Below are 20995 nucleotides of genomic sequence, written 5' to 3'. Positions count from 1 at the left end.
TCGGCTTTATCATGAAGAGATGAAACTCTGGAATGTTTGCATCAAGGAAGGCATTACTCTCTACCCTTATACTTACAGTTTCTGGGATCCCTGTTGGCCAATATCTCAGCAGATTTTTTCATGATCACAAGTGGTCTCTGAAGTGCAGTGTGCTCAGAACCATCTTCTGTGGCTGGGGAATCCTGTTGGTTGACATATTTGCAATGAATGACAACAGAAAATGCTGTCAATTTTGCTTTCAAGCAGGTCACAGCCCAAGCTTGTTGACTGATGCTTTTCTTCTTTGGTGGGGACCATACTTCATGTATGCATTCCTTTCCACTCACCTCATCCCACAGGTGATCCTCATATCAAAACAAGCCCATGCCAGAATAATTCTCATAACCCCCAGCATGGTTCAGACAGTGCTAGTTCTTGGATCTTCACAGCCTCTCCATTTGGCCTCCTTGGACTCTGCCTACACTTCCAGATCTACTGTCTCAACACCATGGTCAATTATTACACCCAGACCTGAACAGCCTGCACCTTACACCCTGGCTATTGAGTGACTTGATGAAATAGAGAAACATTGTTCTTTGGCAGTTCAAAATATTTTACTGAACAGCAGACAGCATACCACTAGATCTGCTTATTTAGCCAAGTGGAAGCATTTTTCAATCTGTTTCAGCCGCTGGGGTATAACTGCCACAGATGCTAAGATTCAGGACATTTTAGAGTATGGTACATCTGAAATCATTGAATCTTTCTCTAAAGTTCCCTGAGAGTCCACTTAGCAGCGATCTCAGTTCATGAGATCTCTCAATGGGTGTGGGTCAGGAGGGAAAGATCTATAAAAGCGAAAGCAAGAAACAAAAAGAAGAGAAAAGGAGTACTTGTGGCACCTTAGAGACTAACCAATTTGAGCATGAGCTTTCGTGAGCTACAGCGAAGTGAGCTGTAGCTCACGAAAGCTCATGCTCAAATAAATTGGTTAGTCTCTAAGGTGCCACAAGTACTCCTTTTCTTTTTGTGAATACAGACTAACACGGCTGTTACTCTGAAAAAAAGAAGAGAGAGACTAAAATATATTCTATGCAAGTTTAGTACAGTAAACCTAGTACCATCAAGGTCAATTTGTAACCTTTCATAGGAATTAAATAATATTTAGTAATGATGCTTACATCAAATAAATGCTTACATTTCCTACGACCAAACGAAGACGAAACAAGATGAAAACAAAAGCCTAGTATATTCAGACACACGGTCCTTGTTTTATTTGTAATTTAAGGGATTTAAAGTAGTTTACTTGATACACAAATGATTAATCTGATTTTATTAGGACAACCGCTGATTCTACTTTATGGCTTTGTTCTGTTTCTTGCTTCTGTGATGTTCTGGGTCTTGAACCATGGCCTGGGAGTCCCAGGAAGCTGCAGCATCCTGGCCTCCACCCATTGTCTACCGAAACCTGATGGGCCAAGAAGCTAGTAGGACTATAGTCTCAACCAACACACCACCCACGGGATACCTGATTGGAGGATCACCTGGCTCCAACCTATTGGTCCAACCATGCAATTTAAGGCAGGAGACACAGGAAGTTTGTCTGAGCAACAAGGCGATTTCCTATGGTAGCTGCATTGGATCCTGCTTGTGTCTGCCTCCTGCACCCAAACCTGTTCTGGTCTGGGCTCATCCCTGCCTTCACTACTGTTCCCACTGTACTCCTGCTCTGTGCTTGATCCTTGCCTCTCCTCCAGTTCCTGCCCTTACACCTCACCTCCAATCATCAGTTACCAGTCTGGTTCTGCCCCTGGCCTCCAACTTCTGACCCTGACTTGACCCTCGGCTCAGGCATTTGGTATCGGACCTCAGCTCTGACCCTTAGCTTCTATTCCTTGTTCTGATTCTGGCTTGCTCCCTGGCAGTGGTAATTGGCAGTTGACTCTGCTGACCCTTGGCTTCATTCTCCAACCCGGACATCTGCTCTGCCCAATAAACCTGAGTCATGCTCTGCTACTAGGCCAAGCCACCTACATCCCAGTCCATACAGCCTCCATCCATTCCCAGGGTTTGCATTTCAGGTTTTCATGTACTGAAAATGGCCAAGAAAAGCCATCTCATCTCAGCCTAATGTTTTCCCTGTGTGAGTTACAGAATGACATAAATATTCCTGTATCTCAATGACTGAAAAATCAAAATAAAGGTTGTTATTCCATTATACAGAAACTTTCTTCATGGTAGTGCTCACTTGGAGTAAAAGGATAGTATTCAGTCGTCCATTCTGTGAATGGTCAATATGCTCTACCTAGCCTTGCATGAGGATTAAACACTCAACAACATATTGAAGCTAATCTAATATATTGGTATCATTCCTTGCTCCCTTTGACCTTTCACCACTTCAAAAATACTTTGACTTTTTTTTTTTTGCTAAACACTTAGTGTTTAATGTACATTACAATGGAAGCAGTGGGGGTAGGGGGGGAGCCAGGGTCACCCCATCCCAAGGGAAGCAGCTCAGCCCCACAGGACAGTTGAGTCAGTTTAATCAGCCTGTTGTTAGGGGGTGTCAGTGTCTGGGAGGCAGCAGAGAGACCCTCCAGCTCCTCGGTTTATGTACATCATATAAAACAGAGACACATGGTAGAAATGGGTGACCCTACAAGGGACTGGAATAAATGGCTGCCCTAGAGTGGGTGAGGTGTGGGGGATGGAATGGGCCTGCGGAGAACCCAGGAGCCCTGGCGCCCAGCCCCCCTGCTCTAAGCCACTAGACCCCACTCCTCTCTCAGAGCTGAGGATAGAACCCAGGCATCCTATTGGATATTGCAGGGGTCGGCAACTTTTCAGAAGTGGTGTGCCGAGTCTTCATTTATTCACTCTAATTTAAGGTTTCGCATGCCAGTAATACATTTTCATGTTTTTAGAAGGTCTCTTTCTATAAGTCTATAATATATAACTAAACTATTGTTGTATGTAAAGTAAATAAGGTTTTTAAAATGTTTAAGAAGCTTCATTTAAAATTAAATTAAAATGCAGAGCCTCCTGGACCGGTGGCCAGGACCCGGGCAATGTGTGTGCCACTGAAAATCAGCTTGCGTGCTGCCTTTGGCACACGTGTCATGGGTTTCCTACCCCTGGGATATTGGAAAGTAATCCTGAGAGAAAGTGGTAGACATCCATAAGAATTTGATTACTGAAGGGATGTAGTTTCTCTGACCAGTGTAAGAGGTGAGAACAGGCTCATGCTTAGTTGCTATCGTCCCTTCAGAAGGGTCCCATCCTACTGTATTTGTATTATACATTTACTGTTGTTGCTAAGCATACCTTCTTAAAGAGTAAATTAGTGAGTACTGACCATCCACCATACTGATGTCCTTCAAGAAACAAGCTTCCTGCAGTGATATTTTGTAGAGTAGTTGTTGTCTCTGCAGCTGCTAGTAGAATCTGTCTTGTACGATAGCACTATTAACACATACCATCTTAATTCTACCTGACTCTTCCATTGAGGTACTTGTTATCCTCCTGTGTTCACCTATCTTGAAGAAGCTCTTCCAAAGTCCCCTTTCCCTGAAAAATCTTACAGTTGTTGCAACATCTTGCTATAAGAGTCGATACCACCACATGCTATAATGCTCAAGAGGATGATTACCCAGGTATGTAAGCTAGTAAGGTACATAAACAGAATTGCTCTTTTTCATTTCTACTTTAAGCCGCTTGTGTATAGTGATAGACATCTAGTTCTTTCAAAACACATCTTTTAATAGGTAGGAATACAGGCACTGTGGTTTAAATGCCAAGGCTACCTGTACTTTTGTTGAGTAAGTCCTCCTTTCCCGCCCATGCTGTGGCGAAGGGGGTAGTTTTGCATATATCTATCAAGAAACAGCATGCAATAAATATGTGGCATTCTGTTTCCTGTGTTGCTCAACCTATAAGAGTGAATTGTATCTTAGGAAAACAATTTTACATAGTTAAAGTATCCATTATCCATAGGAATTGCTTCTCAACTGGAAGAAATAAAACTAAAAATAAGCTATTAAGGTATGCATTTATTAAGGTAGGACTTATGTGTATTCTTTTTGTATTTATCATCAATATACTCCTTTTTATTTTGTTTGCTATATTGTTTGATGCGTTTTTCCTCTTGTGCATATTTTTAGTTGCCATAAGAACTTTCCTATTTCCTGTCAGCTGACACAACTATTTGATACCATTAACTGTATTAAAAAGGGGGTTGATTCTGGCACTCTAAATGCTGAGAAAGGCCTGAGCTAGGCAAAACACACATTTCAGTTTTTTCCATTTTTTGTTCCTTTATTTCTATCAACAACATTTTCTTTAAAAAGCTTTCAGAGTAGCAGCCATGTTAGTCTGTATTTGCAAAAAGAAAAGGAGTACTTGTGGCACCTTAGAGACTAACCAATTTATTTATCTCTAAGGTGCCATAAGTACTCCTTTTCTTTTTAAAAAGCTAATTAGCATATTAACATCGGGAAATGCTGGCGGTTTCTAGTGGCAGAATGTAGATCCTTTCAGTCTTGTTACTCTTTGTTTTGGTCTAATTTTCCCTCCCACTATGAATTATATAGATATTAAATATAATATTTTGTCTATTTGGTTTGTGGTTTTGCTATTCCTAGAGACGCCATATAGTCCAGTCCCCTGCACTCATGGCAGAACTAAGTATTATCTAGACCATGTAATTAACAGATCATGAATCCTTTTCTACAAATTCATGCCTTTCACCAATTCACACCTACCTTATACAGAAACATACAACTTGGAATGGACCAACCACCAAATACACTTACTTGATAACTGAAACTAAAGTTATAAATGTTAGTGTCTCATTCAAAGCCAACTAATGTCAATGGGAGTTTATTCCACTGACTTCAAGGGGTTTGGATCACTAACAGAGCGGAAGAGACAGACTGTGCCATCTCTCTACTCATGAAATTATCACCTCTTTGTGGGGTCTCTGGAGGGCTGCGGTACCAATCTTTGTTTTGAACCAGTCCCCAGTAACATACCATTTGTACCATGGCTGAAGCAAGAACTGTAAGTGCTTAAGCTACTAATGCTCTACGGACCTCAACTGCTGGTACCAATAGGCAGCTTGCCAACTGCCCTCAGCACCATGTTCCTAATAGGGCCAGACACCCAGCCTCCCCACCACCTGCTGAAGAATATTCTCTTTCTGATGACTACTGGCTTCCACCCACTGGAGAAGAGCAGCTGTGAAGGTGGGCAGCTCACCACCTGGTACCTCCCCACGGCCAGGTGTGGCATGGCAACTCTCTCACCTGGGGGCAGCAGCCACCAGCTGCTCTGCCTCCTCAGTGCAGTGCCATACCTCCTCCTGTGACTTGGTCCTTCAGCCAGGTCACTTCCAAATCTCTCCCCTTGCAAAGGTAGTCCATAAACAAAACCAAGGGGATTTAACACAAACAAACTGAGTTAGTATGAGAGAGGTGGAAATGCTTCTGTCTCAGAGGCTATCAGAGAAAGACCTTCAGGCAGTTGCTGTTGGGAAGGTCCCTACTTTCCCTCAGCTGTTTTCTCAGGATTTGCAAGTTAATAGTCTACTCTCTTCCCTGGTCTGCTCACCAGTGAGCTGTTCTGCTTCTCTTAACTCCTCCCCCAGTCTGTGCATCTCTTGCAGGTGTGGCAGGGTGGGGAAGGCTGAGCCCAGAGCAGCTCCTTAACCTCTTGTTGCCTGTGTGGGGTTTGTATATCCCATCAAAAGCACAGTTGCCACACTGACCTATTACTGTTCAGCAGATTAATCATATGCCAAGTAATATCTTATTCCTCAAGCAACCCTAATGACTTCAATTGGACCCTGAAATAATTAATTATTAGAATGTCAGTGCAACAAGGTTATATAATATGGTTCTGCTATTTTAGTCTGCTATTTTAGTCTGATGTATTAAACACCTATTTTTTCATTAAGATTATCAAAAAATTTTTAACCTAACTGGAAGTTTATTCTTTAAATAAAGTTTCTTTCTTTATAACAGGATGCTTCAGAGAGAGAGTGAGAGAGAGCACGCGAGCATGCAGGTTTGCCTCATGGAAGTTGCATCTATTAATAGAGAAGGTATTTAAGTCAGCTCCTTCATGGTAAGGCTGCTTTTGGGAGCCAAAGACTTTAAATGTTATTGTATGCATATAAGTGGCAAGTTAGATTTAACCAAGCCAACAACTTTCCACAGTAAAAATTTTTTTAAGATGACTTTTCCAAGGATAACTTGAATCTTACATTTAGTTATCAAGACAATAAAATATGGTTGTCACTTTTAATAAATTGTATTGTACAATAAGTTAGTACGTTTTAATTTCTTTTTCAAAAGACAAGCTACCAATCTGATCTGCATTAAAATTCTGGGTGTGTACTTATTGGTGTGTCCAATATTGGTGTGGTTGAAAAGAAATCCCAGCTCAGTTTCCTGACCACAGAATGGCGTTTTTAACCCATATTTTACTTAATGAAAAGGACATGTTTCATTAGCAATTTCCTTAAAACGTAGCTCAGTATACAACTGCATGAGCCAAGCCATGGCAGGAATTCAGGAACGTAGCAGGCGAGGCAGACAAAGTATCTACAAAGAAATGAAAGTGGAAGGCCAATTTCCTTTACATCCTCTTCTTGAATGCTTTGGCCAGGTCAGTCAATAAGCAACAGGATACACATGGAGGGGTATCTGAACAGCAAGCTGACTCTTCTGGGCAGTGAACTTTTTTTTTTAATAGTTCTGGGTGGAATGTTATAATCACAAGGTTTCATGACAATTAGCTTTGAGCAGTTAGAAGAGGAGAGGTGAGCAGAGAGGAGTGGCAGCAGCAGGATCCCTGTGAGAAGAGGGAGTTATTAGGAAGCTGAATTCAGAGTATGAGAAGAACAGCATCAGGGAGCTGAATGGACACAGAGCAAGATGTTGCGGGGTGAGTACACCCCATCTCCCTCTTGAGTGGGGCAAGGGCATTGCAGCCCCCTGGCAAAGCCCACCTGACTGCCCTTAACCTCAGGGCACCCTGGCCTAGTGGCCAGAGTCAGTATAAGTGCCCTCTCCCCCTATCAAAGCTGATTCCCCACTCTGGCACTTCAAGTGCAGAAGGTGGGGGCCCACAAGTATTCTAAAAATTAATACTGGCCACTCCAGGCTGGTATTAAGCTTCCAAGGTTACAGTTTTTCTCTGACCTTGGCTGGGTAGATGCTGCCACCACCCAAAGTGCAACCCCTTTTTTGAGAACCCAGAAAGGCACACTTGGGGGTACCCCACAGGAAAGCATTCCCAAGCACTTTCACCACCCCACCACCCCCTGGGGAAGAGCTGAGAAAGAAAAACAAAGGAAATCAGCTGTTGCCCCCAGCTAATTAAACAACATGCACAAACCTCTTAGGACACAGAAAAACCAATCCTGTTCTGTTCTTGAAAAAGCTAAGTTTTATAAAAAACAAAAAGAAAGAAAATACATCTGGAACTTAGGCTTTTTGCTAGATCTTAAAAGAAACAATTACAAAAATTAAGAATCAAGATAGCTCTCTTGAGGTTCAGCTTAAAGGTTACAAGTGTAGTATCTAGGGGATCCATTCCAATAACACAATGCAAACCGGCTCGAGCCCCCACCCAGTGACCTGGGACAAATATATACCACCCCTGCTGGGCGCCTCCAAGAGGCAATACTTCCCCTCTCGCAAACACATAGTCTGAGTGCAGCAAAAAGCCTTTTAATAACAGAGAGAAACAATGTGGCATTATGTTGGAGAAACACCACCAACAGGATTCATAACACAACCCATGAGCAAAAAAAAAAACCCACCCCAAGCAAATTGGGGCATGCCCCTTTCCCTTTGGTTCTTGAGTCCAGCAACCCCAAATCACCCAAAGTCCCAAAAGTCCAATGACCCAAAAGTCTCTGTCCCTGGTCAGGGCAGCCCCAGAATTTGAAAGTTTATCTGCGGAGCTTTACCTCCCAACCTGGGTAGAAATGGGACAGGGGTAAGAGTCACCTTACATGATCTGAAGCTGACCATCCCACAGCTCCACAGGCCTTCGCTCCGCTCCGTCATCCGCCCCACAAACTCCTCCACTAGCCGGTCCACAAACTGCTCCGCGTCCCACCAGCAGCTCCTGCCGTCCTACAAACTGCTCCACCAGCCTGTCCACAAGGCACTCCCGCCGTCCCGCAAACTGCTCCACAATATATCTTCAGGCTCCCCCACTACCTAACACAACACTCAGTGATTTCAGCTCTTAGTCAGTTCAGCTCTTTGGTGAATTCAGCCTGTAGTAGGGGAGCCTCAGTGCTGGTGCACCATTAGCCCAAAGTGAGCTCAGAAGCCTGTAACTAGACTCCTAATGGAATCAAAATTAGCTCTGATATTCCAGAGTGGAGAAGGTGCAATTAGCATGTAAAGCCCTCACCAAGAGGCCCATACCACCAAGTATTAATACTTGTCCCCAGCCTCTCTCTCCATTCACAGAGTTTTAAAATCCATGACCCTTGCCTAGCAAGTGCTCCTTAGTTGATGGTGAGTCCCTCCAGCATAACAAAAGGCCAAGTACAGTTCCAAGCACAGTTCCCATAATCAGGGTAATAACAATTTATTCTTCCTGCCCCAATAACAGAGACACTGGGGATCCCACAGCAGCCAAAGTGACCATTTGGGCAGCTATGGCCTCGTTCTAGGCGGGGTGGGTGTGCCTATGCAAATGAGATCGGCCCCTGAAGTTCTTTTCCACAACTTGCCACACCTCACCACCAGATGTCAGGGTGGAGCTCATCCTGACACTACTTACACAAGCAAAACAAAAGCACCTGGGATTAGCACAAAGGAGTCCACAAGCCAATAAGAAATAAAAGAAATAAACCTAATCACATCTTACTAGACATTTCCTAATTTATTTACATATCTGGGGTTTCAGGTTTGAGGTATGAATTGATGGTTTTTCATACCTGGCTTAAAGCTTCTCACAGCATGACTGTTCACCCCTTTCCCAAAAAACAACAACATGCAGACAAAGGAAAGCTTTTACCCAATTTTAAAAAGTTCTTGCCCTTCCATTGGCTCTTTTGGTCAGGTGCCCACTCCTTTCCTTTTACCTGTGGGCTTGTTAACCCTTTACAGGTAAAGCAAATAGAGAACAGCTCCTAACAGGGGTTTTATAGCTAACTGTCTGGCTGGATGTCCATAAAAGGGAGCTACTTCCCCACTTCATTTATCACACCCTCAGAGCTGCGTGGCCTAATGACCAGAGTCAATATGGCTGTCCTCTCCTTCAGGGTGGTGTGACCTGATGGCCAGAGTCAGTATAGCTGCCCTCCTTAGGGCTGTGTGGCCTAATGGCCAGAATCAGATAGGTGTGGTTTAATGGCAGTAGGGGGGTGGGCCACCACCTGGGGTGGTAGTGGCTGGGGCCAAGGGACCCGGGCCCTCCCTACTCCACTGGGTCCTAGTCCAGGGTCTTGTCAGTCATGAGTACCCTCATCACTGGGTCAGCAGAGATCCTACTGCAACACGTTGAGTTAGCTTTTGCTTCTGCAACCATATCAATGTATAGTCCCCCTTGGCTACTTCCTACTCTGTCTCCTTAAGCAGCAGTCTGGTCTGCTCCTGGGTCTCCGAGTTCCTTGGCCTGTGCTGCTCTCAGTGGTTCTGCCCTCCCTTGGGCGTCTTCAGGTGGCTGGGTACCAGCCTGGATCTCACGGGTTTGGCTTCCACAATCTGGGGCTTCAGCAGCTCCTGGGCTGGAGCTGGTAATATGTGTCCTCCCTCTTCTGCGGTCAGGCCTGATTGAGCTGAGCTGCTCCCTTTTATGCTGCTGCTCCAGTTGGAGCATGCCCAACAGGGGCGAGGGAGCATGGCTTCCTCAGCCCCTTCCTTGTTCAGTGCAGGGTGAGTACACCCCATGACACAAGAGGGAAAATAAAAAAAATTAAAAAAAACACAGAAAGAAAGGGGCAGGGGAAAACAGACCAAAATCCCCTTGAGACAGAAAAGCACAACAGTTCCTCCTCTTCCTCTCACTGCAATGGCTGTGGAGAAGGCTTGAAATGCTGCCTGACTTGCCTTTTGGTTCATTGTAAGAAAAAGAACATCATTTATTTTCTCCATTGAATAAATTCTGGCACAATAGTAACTTCATAGAGCCAGTGAGGGGTAAACTGAGTTTAGGGGCCAGTACAGATGCCCTTTAATAATACAGTGTGGACAGTGGTGTTACAGGCATATTTATGAGAATATGGAAATTTGCATCATTCTTCCTTCTTATACACACGTAGGCTAGTGCTTTGTCCAACAGACAGTAAGTAAATGTTCTTCAACTATCCATACTGATGTTTTGGTTTTCCACTACTGCTAGATAATAGGACGTTTCCTAGCTTACAATTGACACCTTTCACGTCAGTCAGAGACCAACATGAGTCATCCCCTCCATTAAGATTTCATAATCTCTTTCTTTATAAGCATGCAGATATTAGTATAACTCTGGGAATAAAAGTTTAATAGGAATTACTGAGCAGAGGAAGGACGACAATATAAAAAGTACTTCATCTAGAAGTTGAAGGACCTTCTCTACTAGATTAAGACCCAGACTACTTGGAAATGCACAGTTCAGTTGAATATTCTCCTGCTGTAAAAATCAGGGAGGGGAGGGGACATACAGAATTCTAAGCAAAAGCAGAGGAGGTAGGAGGGCAAAAATAGGATCATTAAAAGTTGTAGAAAGTTTGACTTCCTGGATGTTCTAAATTTCATCTATTGACAGTACAACTGTGACTTGCAATAAAATTAAAGTTTAAATGGGATAAGTTAACACAGGAAGCCCTACAAAAATAATGAAATTAAAATCAGCATTTTAAAATACATTTATTATAGAAATTGTTGGTATGGTTGAGAGATTCAAATACTGCTTTCGATTTCATTATGTCATTCCTCCTGCTTTTCACACATGTTGCAGGAACATTTATATACTCATTCATAGTGTTTTTAAAATGTATTTTTAAATTTTTTTAAAAAAAGATATTTGTTTAAGAGGCATATTTGTATTCTGCTTTAATTTAAGATTTCCCTGATGTGAAACCATGTAATAAACATACAGTTGTGATTAAAGTATGAGTGTTTTGAGTCCCAGAGTAGACTAAACCAATTTTTAAAAAGAGATTAGTTTTGCATTATTTTTCTCAAATCACTTTAAGCAAGTGCCTGATCTCCACTAGAGAAATATGAATGATCAATATGATCGATATGGTATTTTTTAAAATACCCACAGACTTTTTGCTTTTTAGAATTCTTCAACTTTCTCCTGAGTTTACTAACACTGAATGACTTGATCTTTTAAAAAGGTTTACACTTTCCTTGTACCCAGGTGTGTAAATCCAGAGGGACTGAAGAGTAGCCCTGGAATTTTTTAAAGTGTGAAGGGAAGCACTGGTCTTTTTGGCGCACAGTTTTGTCTCTTCAAAGGGGAGGTCCTCCACAGTTATTTGAACCTCTTTGGAGAAGTGGGATAGGTGCAGCTAAGAGGCTCGTCTCATCACGATGGCAGTAGAGATGGAGCATGCAACCACATGAGCTGCGTTGAACACAGACTGGAGTGATGTCTTTGCTACCAGTTGGCCTTCATTAACTGTAGCCTTAAATTGTTCCTTGTGTGAACCCGGGAGCTGCTCAATACAGGAATTGAGTTTTGAAGAGTTCTGGTAATCATATGTCGCCATTAAGGCTTGATAGTTTGCAATGTGGAACTGAAGAGTGGCTGAGGAGTATGTTTTCCCCCCGGAAAGATCTAATTGCTTCCAGTCCTGGTCGTGGGGGGCGGGATTTGAAATGGTGCTGGTGGCCTCTTCAGTTCACCATGTCCACTATGATTGAATTGGGAGGCAGGTGGGAGAGGAGAAATTCCATGTCTTTTGCTGGCACGTAAAACTTTTTGTTGGCCTGCTTACATGTTGGTGGGACTGATGCAGGGATCTGCCATATGCGTTTGGCAGGGTCCAAGAGTGCCTTGTTAATACAGAGGGCTACTCTGGATGAGGGAGAAGAATGTTAAAATGTCCACTAGTTTGTGGTGTGACTTGGTCACCTCCTGTAGTGATATCTGCAGTGCCTCTTCCACCCTCTGGGCCAGCGCCTGAAATAGTTTAAAATCATCTGCCAATGATGGAGGAGGGGGCTTACCCATCTAGTCCGGTGATGATGAGAAATATTTCCCTTTCTCCTCGACTTCAGTCTCTTGTTCCTCTTGTCTGTTGCGGGGGAGGGGGTCCAGATGCCCCCGGTGCAGCAGCTCAAGGAGAAGGTCTCCTCGGTTGTTGGTAGGCGAAGCTGGAGTTATGGGAGGCACATTGTCTATGAGCATGCCATTGAGAGGGTGGGCAGGGGCCCGGTGGTTGATACCATGGCTGCCCCTACAGGGAGGCTAGGGATCAGATGGATGGTATGGGTGTGGTCCATAATGGAATTGGGCACCACACGGATGGTGAGAAAAACAGCTGGAAACCACATCCTCTTGCTCACTATCTGACTCAGGGGATGAAAAAGGTAGTGCACAGCATGAGGTTGCCAGTGAGTCAGGAGCTCTGGGTGAACTCAGTACTGGGACCCTGGTACTGAGAAGAGGTGAATCTGGTGCATCAGACACCAAAGGTCTGTTGCGTACCGGAGGTCCGGCGGTGCCGAAAGTATTGGTACTGGAGGTGATTGTCAGTCACGGGATGTCTGTTCTGCAGGAGTCAGTGATACACACCTGAGGATATGGTCTGTCAGTGCCTGGCGTGCTGCAGGCAGTAACGATGTCAATGTCTGTGCCACAGGAGCCTTTCCTGGGGTGGATTCTCTATGTCTCTCATGCCCAGTCAGTACCAATGATTCCTTACCTATGCCTATTGGGTCCGTAGGCAGCCCAACATGCTTTGTTGGGGTGGTACCATGTCAGCCCGAGTACCAGATTTAGACGGCTTCGGTGCCGTCGATACCGATGATACTGATTGAGCTGGAGATAATTTTCGGCTTGATTGGGACTCACTTTGGGAACTCACAGCTCTTTTCTTAGAGGCCTTATGTGAGCGGCTCTTAGATATCTTCTTGGGATCACTTCCCTTAAAAGTAGAGGGTTGCAGTGAGGTTTCTCACTGTCTAGTGTCTTGGTGCAGCTCGGATAGTTGAAGGGCTGCCTCCACTAATAGGAATTTGAGTCTCAGTTCTCTATCCTTTCTGGATCTGGGCTTCAGCTGCCGGCACAAACCACACTTCTGTGGGATGTGTTTCTCTCCCAGGCAGCAGACGCACTGAACGTGTTCGTTGGTCACTGGGATAGATTACTTGCAACTGAGACATTTCTTGAAGCCCTGGGAGTCGGGCATATCCTGTCCAATGGGGTCCCCAGACAGGGGGTTGAAGAAAAGAACAAAGTCCAAATTAAAGGAGTTTTTTAAATTAAAATAAAAGATAAATGGAGTAAAGAAAAGAAAAGGAAGCTCCAAAAGGTAGTTTAAAATTAAAACTGCCTTCCATAAAGTTTATGCTATTGTCAGGTTTTCCCCCTGCCCAATTCATGCCAGCTGCCTTCAATTAATGCATTATCTTTCCATGCTCCCCAAAAACACACATGACACCTGTTCCCCCTGATCCACACAGTTAATGCCTTCCAGGACCTGCCTACCTAGTACTGAGGAGTGAAAGCCCAGGAATTCCCAGCTGCAGCTCTGGGCCCTTTGCTCTTCTCTTCCCCCCTCCCCTCCAAACAGCCTTTGAGGTAAGGTAGGAAGCTATAAAGGAAACAAACCATCCATTTTACAAGGGGACTGGTGATGAGGAAGTGGCTCTGACAAACTTTTCACAGAACAAGTAGGGAGTAAATGGATTGGCAGAGACAGCCCAGCTCTGCTCCATCCTTCATTACCCATCCTATGAAATTATGAGCAGTCCAGCAGAGCTACTCCTTTGTTGCCCCTCCCTATCTAAAAGTCTGTTGGCAGATCTGACACAGCTCTTTAGACCTCTCTCCAGAAGGGAAGGAAAGGGAAGTGTGTGGGGGGGAGGATCACAGGAACCAGAGCTGCAGGAGGAGGCTCTCCTCCCTCTTCATGTTAGTGACCTAGCTCCAAACAGAATGTGATATGTATAACATAAACCAATCCAGTTATAGTCTGTGTCAGAGTATTAGTGCATTTTGGGAGTTTCAAGCAGCCACCAGCACTCTGTGGGACAATAGTAAAATGATTAGATGAATTGTTCGGCTAATTTGTATCCATACTGGTAGTAAAACAGTTGAGAATAAAATGGTCCTTAGACCTGCTGAAAACAAGTCTAAATCAAATGTTCTTGGAATACATTAATTAGTTGGATTAAAATGCTTTTGCATGTGCACATGAGCTGCTTAAAAAGCATTCTGGTAGAATAGCTCTTCGAACAGTCAGTTCCTCTCTAATAAAGAGAAGGCCAAAGGATGGAGAGGCTTCTCAAAGATGTCAGGGCCTTCAGGTTGTTTCACACAGAGAAATAATATGATATTTTTTCCTCTGGCTTAGTTCCTTCCATCTGATCTCAAAGTACTTTATAGATATAACTGAAATATCTCTAAAATATTGCTGAGGTATGGGAAAATATCACCATTTTGCAGATGGGGAAATTGAGGCACAAGTTACACAAAAGTCTATGGCAGATCTGAGAATAAAATCACCTGATTCCTACCCCTGTGCAAACTTCCATTCAGCACCTCAGAGCCGAAAAGATTTTGTTTTGCAGCTCATGAAAATAATGTTCCATGAAGAAGTATCTCACTCACAGGAATTAATGGTGCTAGACAGTATTTGCTGAGTAATCCAGCCCAATTTCATGTTGATGAGCAGCAATTTCTAAAGGATGGAGCTGTCCCAATTCAGTAAAGGCAAGCTATTTCTACAGGCTCCAATCCTGTCAACTGCTTCTACCTCCTCCCTGAGACCACAGATTCAGTGAGCTTGATACAAGGTGCATGGAGGGAGCAAAATATCTTCACTACAAAATAACCTTTAAGTCCATAAATACAAATTTAAATGCATAGCATCCATTTAGACTATCTTGTTGCACTCTTACATTATGCCTGATTCTTGACTGAATTAACTACAGTATTCCATTAACATTCAGTTTTACACTAACCTGCAATTTATCTGTATTATTTATGTAAATGTTCTATACTTTGCATATAAATAATAGTCAGCACCTCTCATAGCATTCTCCATGGCCATAAGTAGCATTTTTATATAGCCAAGGTACTGCAAGGATATTTTCAGGGACTGAAACATTGCAAAGGTTCCTTGTTGGTTTGTTTTTAGTTATATCACAAACTTTAAACTACTTGTTAAGAAGTATCTTGGTGACTATCATTTTCAAAGTTCTTATAAACAGAGAATGTTTTCTTGAACAAAGGGTGAAAAAGAAGACTAATTAGTTAGGGCTGATTTCCTGACTATATGTTCTAAAAATATTTGAGTGGTACTTATTGTATTATTAAGCGCACTACAAATTTATGCATTTTGGATCAATGGAAGCTCTTTTAGAAGAAAACTAAACAGCAATGTCATCCTTCCCATGACTTATTTGTTTCCCACTTGGAAAACCTTGTCTACCTCGTGTTTCTAATGGCATATGAGCCAACATGTGTTTGTCAGTTAATTGCTATTACAGTAATTAGGGAAGGAGCAGAGGGATCTTGCTTTAACTACTTTGCCACATAAATGGAAGCTATTATATCTTAAACTAAAGATGAAATGCTAGACTTAAAAAAAAAATCCAAATGACACTTTCCATTTACAGAATTTAAGATATGCTTAATAATTTCCTTCAAGATAATGGCCCTGAGTTCTTCACTGCTGTACGCCTTGTATAATCACTTACACCTGTGCAAGGTGCTACCAAATCAGAAAGGTAGCTTTTTTTGCACAGTAGTAAATGAGAACACATTCTGAAGGGCAGTGGAAAATCAGGCCCTGTATTCCTTTAAAATAAACATAAAAATGTACCACGTGTATTAGCCTCATAGCAGGACATACAGCAGATATACACTCTATTCTTACAAAAATATTTACTCTTTACAGTTACTACCTTTTTATATACACAGAGCTTGATCATAGTCAGATGGGGATAATGGGAATCTGTCCCAGACTTTACACTTAGAATTTACACACTTTCTTGCAAGAGAAGATACTATTTTAAGCCAGCCTTTTCATTTTAAGAAATTTTCCTTGAAACGCTTAATTGCAAATACAATCTTTTATGGATGTTAAATTACTCAAAAGAGTGATTCCAACAACAGCATTCTCATTAAGTTATTTCATAAACACAAAGACTGAAGTTAAGCAGGATATTAGTGAAAGCAGAATACAGCATTAAAAGTATACCATAACTGCTAAGCAAGTCTCCAGCAGATCAACAATACCCTTCACTAAATTCCACAAATGATTTTATTAACCAGCACCCATAAAGGTCTTATTCTCACATGATTTGACCATCCCAACCCATCTGCCACTTTCCCCTTACTTCTAGGCCTTGTCTACACCGGCAAGTTTCTGCGCAGTAAAGCAACTTTCTGCAGTATAACTCTCAAGGTGTACACACTGCCAAGCCACTTAATGCACAGAAACTGTGCAGTTGCAGCGCTGTAAAAAAACCACCCCGACAAGAGGCGTACTGCTTTCTGCACGGGGGCTACAGCACCGCAGTGCCAGTGTAGACACCCTGGTCGACTACAGCGCTGTGATTGGCCTCCGGGAGGTGTCCCACAATGCCTGTTCTCACCTCTCTGGTCATTGGTTTGAACTCTACTGTCCTGCCCTCAGGTGACCAACTGTCATCCCCACTCCTTAAATGCTTTAGGAATTTTGAAAGTCCCCTTCCTGTTTGCTCGGTGACGCGTGCAGTGGTCTCAGCGCATCTTTCCAGGTGACCATGCCTGCTCCACACACCAGGCGATCCCCCGTTTGGAGCAATGACGAGCTGCTGGACCTCATCAGCATTTGCGGAGAGGAGGCTGTCCAGTCCCAGCTGCGCTCCAGCCATAGGAATTGTGATACCTGCAGACAGATTTCTGGGGTGGGGCATGACAGAAAGGGGCCATGACCGGGACACACTGCAGTGCAGGGTCAAAGTGAAGGAGCTGCGGAACGCCTACCACAAGGCGCGGGAGGCAAACCGCCACTATGGTGCCGTGCCCATGAGCTGCTGGTTCTACAAAGAGCTGGACGTGATAGTCGGTGGTGACCCCACCTTCACTGCGAAGGCCACTGTGGATACTTTGATGACTGGTGTGCCAGTTGAGAGTGGACCAAGCCAGGAGGAGGAAATCTTGGACGAGCATGTGAAGGGGGAGGGGGACTCAGAGGCAGAGGACAACTTGGAGGTCAGAGATGCATGCAGCCAGGAGCTCTTCTCTACCCCAGAGGAGACTAGACAGCCAGTTGGAGCTCGGTGAAGCGCAAACAGGAGAGGAGGCCCTTGGTAAGTGGCTTTGATTTTGGGAATCGCTGAAGCAAGTTGTTGGGGGCAGGAGGGTTGCAGAAAGCAGGCTTGTGTCTGTATGATGCGCGAACCACCACATCCCTGATCTGAGCGGCGGAACAGGGTGTTGATTGACCCCCTCACTTCATGGGAATCTGCTTCAGATATCTCTACAAAACTCTCATGGAGATACTGGGCAATCTGCTGCTGCTGGTGGTTCTTTGGCAGAGCTGCTTTGTTTCTTGCCCCATTATGAGTAACTTTCCCTCGGCACTCTGCTGTCACTGGGGGTGAGGGGGAATCATTGCTGCATATAGGCGAGCTGCATAAGGGCCAGGGCGAAAGCTGCAGTCTTGGAGAAGACTCTCCCTTGATTCCCTACTCACCCTCAGCAGCAAGATATCTTCCATAATTAATTCAACCTGTGGAAAATGTGGTAACAGTAATGATTTTAAGGCCCCGCCTACAGTGCTGGCTCTCCCCAACAGCCATGTGCCCAGTGTACAGTACAATCCTGGAACACTGATATCTCCTGCCCCTGTGGTTACTCACCATTTTGTGGGTCTTGTGGCTCATGTGTGCTTGCCTGGGGTCGGTCAGTTAGTGACAGGTATGTGAATAGTGGCTGTGTTTTAAATCACTGAATCAGTGGTCTGTGTGTTGGAAACAATACTGCTTCTGTAAAATGTTGTATTTTGCAAATTTGCATGCTACAACCCAGCTGTTGTTCCTCTTACACTTTATTTTGTCAAATAACTTAACTCGGTGTCCTGAAACATTAGTTACTTTTATTGGGATAACAATTAGACACCCCAGAGTCCTATTTTGCTGGGCACTATACACACACATAAGGAAGATAGTCCCTGACTCAAAGTGCTTACCTTCTTAGGCCCTCATCCTTCAAACACATACATGCTTAACTTTATGCATGAATAGCCCATGACATCAGTGAGGCTACTTGTGTGTACAGTGAAAGAGCATTTTTTAATGTTTGCAAATTCAAGGCTTAAACATGTGAGAAGAATAACAGGTGAATAAAATAGATAAGTGCGAGGGCAGGACATGGTATAAATTAAGGAATTATACACACTAGCTATTTTGAGTGCTTTTTAGGCATTAAAACAGATATATGCTTAAGGAGGTATTTGCAAGAGGATAGTATCAGGAGGTAGCCATGTTAGTCTGTATCCACAAAAACAAGAAGTCCAGGGGCACCTTAAAGACTAACAGATTTATGGGGTTTTTACCCACGAAAGCTTATGCTCAAATAAATCTGTTAGTCTTTAAGATGCCACCGGACTCCTTGTTGTTTTTGCAGGAGGATAGTTGCTATATGAGTTTCTCAGCATTTTAAGTAAAATAAAAAATCTTGCAAGAAGTTGACATGAAACCGCCGTATTTCCCCTCCAGTTTAGTAATAGCAATTCAGAAGCATCTGGCTCTTTTGATTTTACTTGCAGTGCTGAATGGGGAGCTGTTTCAGAGCTCCCAGTTCAGGTTCTTATGAAAGGGAAACGTAGTTATAGAATCTACCTCTTTACAGCGTGTTTTTCAATTTTATGGAAAGCACAACAGCTGGGCTAGAGGACATCAGCTTTGTCTTTGGAACTGAAGTCTGTAATATTTACTTTTAAAACAGGGATAAATAATTTTCCTCCTTCATTTTCATTTCCATCTTCCTATCCTCTGCTGCAGTTCACATAATGTGGTAAGGTAGATCCTGCATTGGAAAGTATAAAACTAATTAATTTTGACTGCTTTAGGCCAACCCTGCAACCTGACCTGCTGTCCATCTCTTCTAACCCTGCATACTACACTTGGATGAGCAGGCTTTAAATCAGGGGTGGGCAAACTTTTTGGCCTGAGTGCCACATCTGGGTATGGAAATGGTATGGCAGGCCATGAATGCTCACGAAATTGGGGTTGGGGTGCAGGAGGTGAGGCCAGAAATGAATTCAGGGTGCGGGAGGGGGCTCCAGGCTGGGGCAGGGGGTTGAGATGCAGAGGGAGGGCGGGGAGGGCTCTGGCTGGAGATGTGGGCTCTGGAGTGGGGCTGGGGATTTGGGGTGTAGGAGGGTGCTCCAGGCTGGGACAGAGGGGTTCAGGGGGCAGGAGGTGGATCAGAGTTGGGGCAGGGGGTTGGGACACTGCGGGGGTGAGGGTTTCTGGCTGGGGGTGTGGGCTCTGGGGTGGGGCCAGAAATGAGTTCCGGGTGCGAGAGGGGGCTCCATGCTGGGGCAGGGGCTTGGGGTGCAGGGGGTGTGAGAGCTCCAGCTGGGGGTGCAGGCTCTGGAGATGAGGGGTTTGGGTGCAGGAGGGTGCTCTGGGCTGGGTTTGAGGGGTTCAGAGGCTGGGAGGGGGATCAGGGCTGGGGCAGTGGGTTGGGGTGTGGGAGGGACTCAGGGGTGCAGGTTCCTGGCGGCACTTACCTCAAGCAACAGCATGTCCCCCCTCCGGCTCCTGCATGGCGGCACAGCCAGGCAGCTCTGCGCACTGCCCCGTCCACAGGCGCCACCCCTGCAGCTCCCATTGGCCACAGGTCCTGGCCAATGGGAGCTACGGGGGCGGCGCTTGGGGCAGGAGCAGCGCGCTGATCCCCCTGGCTGCCCCTAAATGTAGGAGCCAGAGGAGGGACATGCCGCTGCTTCCAAGAGCCATGCGGAGCTGTGGCATGTGCGCACAGAGTGGCCCCCAACCCTGCTCCTCAGCTGGAGCAGGGCAAACCCCAGACCCCACTCCCCAGCAGGAGCTCAAGGGATGGATTAAATCAGCTGGCAGGCCGGATGTGGCCCTCAAGTCCTAGTTTGCCCACCCCTGCTTTAGATTCTATACTCAATTCAAATATGCACAGACCTCAGAATGCACAAGATTTAAAATGTACAGAAACTCTATTGATCCTGCTGGATCCTTTCACGTTAATGTTGAAGTATAAGAAGAATTAAGGCTTATCTTCCAATCCACAAAGGCCTCTAAAAGTGTCATTGGAAGACTACCAGCAAGTATGGCAGCCTCTCTCTGAGCTCCCTCCCAGGACTACAGATTTCAAATTTTAGGTACTGTGTAATACTACCACAAAATGTAGTAGCGATGATCACTGTAGCCAAAATATTTCATCTATTTCTGTATATTCTCTGTCCATCCCACAAGGGTCTTGCACTTAAAATGAAATCTAACTTTCTACTTCAGTTTCCTTGTAAATACCACAGAATGACAGTTGTATCCCCTATTGCACTGAAGGAATGCATGCACAGTTAGCCAGCCAGGTGCACCCCTTCTAAAGTGTAGTGTGGGTTGTGATTAGCCAAGTAGAGCTAGAGGAAGAATTTAGCAGAGGAGTAGGTGAATCAACTCATTTCACCACCCTCTTTGGTGGTGTTTACAAGGAAACTGTTGCAGAAGTGGGTCGGAGGCAGGGTGCAACTTTGTTTTCTGCTTCAGGTCTCTTGGACTGATCAGTGTGTAATGAGATATATAAAGAGTGATTTTTTGCTCCTCTCTATTGTTGTTTGAGCAATAGGCAAATGGTTTGGATG

General features: G+C 44.4%; 1 long non-coding RNA gene across 1 annotated transcript in view; it reads right to left on the bottom strand.

Moving 5' to 3' along the window:
* LOC140905189 (uncharacterized) overlaps nucleotides 1–20995 on the bottom strand; it is a 33533-nt gene that overhangs the window by 1942 nt on the left and 10596 nt on the right. The window contains exon 2 of the long non-coding RNA XR_012156786.1: nucleotides 77–182. This is a non-coding gene — a long non-coding RNA (uncharacterized lncRNA). The remainder of the gene's footprint in view (nucleotides 1–76; nucleotides 183–20995) is intronic.

The sequence above is a fragment of the Lepidochelys kempii genome, chromosome 1, assembly GCF_965140265.1.
Source record: "Lepidochelys kempii isolate rLepKem1 chromosome 1, rLepKem1.hap2, whole genome shotgun sequence".
Classification (NCBI taxonomy): Eukaryota; Metazoa; Chordata; order Testudines; family Cheloniidae; genus Lepidochelys; species Lepidochelys kempii.
Note: the sequence above shows the minus strand (reverse complement) of the source record. Positions and strands in the feature narration are given on the sequence as shown.